Genomic DNA, 5,704 nt, shown 5'->3' with positions numbered 1-5,704 from the left:
CCCGTGGTGGTAGCGTGGACTCAACCCACTCCACAGGCACCTTGGGGACAAGTCGCTTCCTTTGTGCTGCTCTTCCATCGGAGACTTTGAACACCTGCCAGTTGCCCTGTTGTGAATTTACTGCAGAGAGGTTTCGCTTGTTTGCAGCCAAGAGAGTCCACGGATGCTAAAAATAGAGTACTCCTTGAAGGTGATCTGAAAAGCTTTCCTACATGTGAAGATGCCTTTTAAAAACACTAGCTTAGAGCTAACAAGGGCTGGGACGGTGCTCGGGATGGTTCTGCCGGGAATCAGGAGTTGCTCCACAGAAGTCACCCGGCAGTCCCTTGCCTCACGGGTGGCTGCAGGGATGCTCCTGAGCAAGCAGCCGGTCAGGAAAGGTGCTCTGTAAAGGCAAGACATGATAATTGCAGATGGACAAGTCCACGGCTGTGCTGGGGCTTCTCAGCAGAAGTGTCGGAGGAGCAGTAATGAGGGGAGCTGGAGCGCAATGTGTTTTCTTTTCCTCCCCCAGCCCCCTAAAGCTCTCAGCAATTGCAGCGCAAAGTCAAAGCAGAACAGTTTGCTTTTGAAATACATAGCGAGTGAAGCATCTCAGTTTCATTATGGCTTTTCTTCGTGTAGCTGGGAAGGTATCTATCCCACTGTGCATCTTTGATCTTGCCCTTTAAATAGGCCATTTTAAAGCTCACAGACCCCTTTTCATCACCGTCCACCTTGGCTCATGGCACCTAATGCCTGTGTTTATATCCCGGCTTGTGGCTGAAATCAAAGTGTTGCCGTGGGAAACTCTGCACATGGCTCATTAAAAATAAAAAAAGGACTGACTTTCTGTCTCTGAATGAATCCCCCATGTGTTCATCAGTGCTCCCAAGCCCTGAGATGCAGGAAATATCTGAGATGTCCTGGCACCTTGCGCTCACTCTGCTGGCATGGCTTGGCACCAACCTTCAACACTCAACTTCAACTGCTCATCCCTAAGAGGATGATGGACGAGGTGGAAAGAGGCCCGTCACTGCTCTGGCAGCTCCTCAGTGACCCTGCAGATCCATGAGCAGAAGGAAGGAGCTATTGCAAAGTGAAGAGCTGACCTGAGGAATGCAATTACCCGTGATCTACAATATAAATGCACTGCAAAACCCTGCAGTATCGGGACAGGAGTCGCTGCCGGTGAATGCTCAGCCTGAAGCCCCAGGAGGAGCTGGCTGTGGCTCTGGAGGAACCGCAGCTGGTAAAGTGTGGCCCAAGGCCAGCAGAAAGTCCCCATTTGGTGGCCCAGTGAGCACCACACCACCCAGTCTGCCCTTTCGGGGTAGGACCCCCAGGTGGGCGTGCAGACAGCACCCTAGACAAGCCACACCAGCTCCTGGCTTCTCATACTCTCTTCTCTTCGAAACCCCAGAAACTGGAGGAGACTGTGCCGATAACAGTCTGACACCTAATGGGCACAAGCAGAATTGTGACAAGAACAGGATCCAGCTGGAAATGTCCTCGTGGGAATACAGACAGCATTGCCTCAGAGCAAAGGCCACAGAGCTGGACGGAAAGGGAAGACTTGGGTGAAGAAAACTCTTAAGAGCCTGTACGGCACATTTCCGTGTTTGTAAACATAAAAAAAATTTGTAATTTAACCTAGATAAGAATGAGTTGTATGAAAACTATTAAAAAGTTCTAGGTACAGAATATGAGAGAGGTGCTAGCATTTCCTTTGACATTTTACAGCTCTGTGCTATAGGATAGCAAGAAAAGGTCAGGGTTGCAATCAAAGCACTTAGCACTAAATTGTATTTCTCAGGTTGTATTCTTATGCCAGATACACTGGGAGTTGCCACTGAGAAGGAACATCTTCAAAACTAGACAGTTGTGCTCCACAGAGACCTTCAGCTACGTTTTGTATAATGGTCGGTAATGAACGGAAAGTTCACCAGATTTGACTTAAAAACACTAAATGTATTCTGTAACCATGTCTCTGTGCTCTACTTTCCACTGGATGTGTTTCATGGAGCCAGTGGGTCTCTTCTTAAAAAAATCTGGCATCCAAAAGCAATTTATAGCAACGGTGTCTTCTAAGGCAAGACACTGCAGAGCTTCCCGGGACTGAGCTCCACTGAGAACTGCCCTCAGACCTCCTCCTGCCCTCGGACCTCCTCCTGCCCCAGATGCTGCTTCCCCGGGCAGCATCCAGCCCTGCTGTGAGGAAGCTCACACCAGCTCTGCTCCATTCAGAGGGTAAATAGAAATGTTCAATATCCAGCACTGTTTGCTGGGCATCCCTGTTCCTTTTTTTCTAAATTAGATCTTTCTATTATAACTTCAAGGCCTCATGAGTCTCTTTGGCATTTATTAAATAACAACTAAACTCTTCAATTTGCCGTGTTACTACATGATCCAGTTGTACTCCATCTAATATGCCACCTGCAATCAGACTGAAGGAGCTGAACAGGGCAGGAGGACGTAGGAGCAGGGCCACCACCGCGACCTGCTGCTCCAAGAGACCTGCTGCCACCCGGGACGTGCCCAGTGCTCACTGCAGCTCCTAGCATGAGCAAATTCATGCAAGAGGGAAACAAGTGCTCAAGCCACACCTGAGCCCTGTTTTGAACCAGAGGTAAGAAGCCCGCTTGATTTATTTTAAATGCTGGCACTACTTTTTCCAGAACAGTTTTGAGCCTCCTGAAGCTCAGTGGAGCCACATGATATACGGACCTCAAATACTGACTGAGCTCAGGGTTTAGATTAGACTCCATCCACCTCCTTTCCCGCTGCTTCTTCCACCAAAAACTCAATGGCCACAGCAGGATTTCACATTCGTGGATTGGTTTTGCCCCAAAATCCAAAGACATGCTTGGGGAATGCAAAACTGCCACCAGCAGAGGAAAGGGTTTGCAGAACCTGAGGCTACCGACTTCCCTCCTGTCCTAGACACGGCTGTGCCCTTGGCCAGCATCGGGTATGACTCATATTCCCAGTGAAACAGCAGCGTGGCAGAAATGCCTGGTGCTTTAACACGGCTCCATGTAGGAACTGTAATTGGCCATGAAGCCACAGGTTACCTACGACAAGGAGCTGCAAGGTGAGTCCTTTTATTCTTACTATTTTGGTTTTAATCTTGCCCTTTTTCTTGCTGGGGAAAAAAATAAGTCATCACCTGAGCTCTCGTTTCAGCCTCTGATAACCCACAGCAGCTTTTACCTCTAATGTATCCAGAGCCACCTATAATGAGCGCCTGTTCCTACCCCCTGCAATAACCTGCAGATGGGATGAGCAGATCCTGAAGTCAGGGAAGATGTTTCATTTTGATAACATGAATGTTTCCCTGCCATTCCAGCCATCCTAACAAGGGGTCCAATTAGTGCTCGTGACTTTGTCATCTGTCCAACGGGGACACGGGGACGGGGACCACTGCTCTCATTTCCGCAAAGATCGTGGATCAGGAAGACAAATCATCCCTAATGGGACCTCGGGGAGAGGCTCTGCTCTTCTTTCAAGTCAAAGGTTGCACATGGAGGCAACTTGCTCAGCAGAGCCATAAAATGCCACCTCCACTGTTAACAGCAGAGCTCTCCAGCAGCAGCCAGCCTCCCCCCTTCCAAGCAACTGCATGTGCACAAAAACATTTATCAGGCTTCTGGCCATAGCTTTGACTTTAATTTTATTTTTAAAAAGCATTCACATGTAAATTGACTTGGCCCGAGAGGATACATGAATACAAGAGCCCTTTCTTTGCTCTGGCATGGCATTAGGAGGAACATGGTGAAAGGAGCAAAGTTTCCTCACCTCCGGGCTGCAATTCTGCAGCTAAGGAAAAGCAAATTCATTGTTTCCTTCTGCACACAGATGCTGGCTGTGCTGTTTTCAGCAGTCTTGTTCAAGTGAGCCATTTCAGAATATAAAAGCATATTACATATCCCAGGGACAAGAACACACAGGCGAATGTCTTATCGGCTCTGTTTTATCTATTGTAAGAGCAGGACATAAATTAATATGAGTCTATAACTGTGTCTGACGGTTTGAAGCATCATCCTGTCCCACATCCCCAGGGTCAGACCTGGTTTGGTAGGTAGAGGACTCCTGGGGAAACAAAAATTTAGAATGTGAGGTTGGAGTCCCGGAAAGGGCACAATTCCTCAGGGCATGAAAATCCACGTGCTCCCCAAAACAAGCATCTCTGGGGTAAAAGCAGGTGGAAATCCGTCCCACAGCACTCGGCATACATCAGCTCCATATCCTGTGATGTGTTGCCACAGAGAGAGCACAAAAACATCTGAAGAGCCTTGCAGCTCAGAGCCGCAGTGTCCGGCACCTACCCCGCACCGATAGCCAGCACAGGGACAGGGCAGGTTCAGTCTAGCCGCATTGCCAGCTCCAGGAACACCTTCTCTTTCTGCAAGGACAGAATAGATTCACCTTGGAGCCTGGCTAAATTCTCACCAGTGTTCAACACCGCATCAGAAAACTGCCCTCTAACTCTTCAGTTAAACTTCCGAGCTATGCCGCGACGTGCTGTCAAAGCTGCGGCAGAAACAGCAACATCAGTCAAGCAAGGTGTCTGGAGCTTTGAATGAAAAGTGACACAGAAAATGAATAATTGTATGTGATAATACCTTTTAAGGGTAACGGGCCTGATTATGATATCCACCACATTCTCATGCACTAGCAATAATGCCCCTTATGGCAGAAGAGCCCAGTGGGGTGTGAGCACGGTGCCTCGTCTGCACTGCCACGAGCTGTCACCCCATTTTCACCGTGGGACCCTTTGTACCTGCTGTTCTCCACTGCTGTTTGCTTGACATCTAGCCTGAGCATTGCCCCTGTGATTTTGGCAATACCCAGCCAAAAGGCGCTGGTTTCCTCTGTAGCATCACAGATGTTCAAGCACCGGGGGGGGGAATGCACTGGCAAAGTGAAAATAGGCAGCACTTTGGGTTAAGGCACCAGAGTTTTGTTTGCCAGAAACTAGGAATGGAAATGCTTGTGAAGTTTTACAAACCGAGAGCTATGACTCACTCCACGCTTTTTAGTGAATGAGCAGGTTGAAACGGGCGTCCCGAAAGGACGGATTCTGCAGCTTGGCTCCACTCAGGGAGCGCAGGGCCGGTAAGACACGGCTGGCAGCACATTGTCGGGGAAAGCCTGCTCGCCAGCAAAACAAAGAAACAGAGCGCTAAAACTTTTCTCTTTCTCTACACAAAATCTCCAACATCCTGGTAACTCCAAAGCGCCAACCGCTTCAGCTTCTGAAAATCAGGCCTCGGCTCTCAGCCGCAGTTCTAGTTCTGCATCCCCAAACTTTGGGTTCGGGACAGTCAGCGGCGTGTTTTGCCGACGTTTTGAGTTTTCCCCACGTTTTGAGTTTTCCCCACCTTCGGCATCCCCCATCGCACCCCGGAGGGGAGCGTGAGGAATTAATTCTCCTCCTGCACATAGTACTCGGCTCTTGTCTCAAAAGCAAACGGTAAGTGCGTTTTCAAAGTCCCTGCCGGGACAGAGCCGGTCAGCATTTGCAGGATCCGGGTTTGGGGCCCAAATCTTTGCCCTGGACTCCGCAAAAGGCCCCAGCTCCGCAGGGCCGGCGGGGTGCCCCTTCCTCCCCGCGGCGGACCTTCCGCTGTCAATCGTTGAACGGGCTCCAGCCTCCCGCCCCTACCGCTCCGGCTCCCGGGCTCCGGCGGAGCTGCCGCGCCTGCCTTTGTGCCCCGGCGGC

This window comes from Haliaeetus leucocephalus, unplaced genomic scaffold, assembly GCF_000737465.1.
Source record: "Haliaeetus leucocephalus isolate CR32 unplaced genomic scaffold, Haliaeetus_leucocephalus-4.0 Scaffold306, whole genome shotgun sequence".
Classification (NCBI taxonomy): domain Eukaryota; kingdom Metazoa; phylum Chordata; class Aves; order Accipitriformes; family Accipitridae; genus Haliaeetus; species Haliaeetus leucocephalus.
This window is presented reverse-complemented; position numbering follows the sequence as displayed.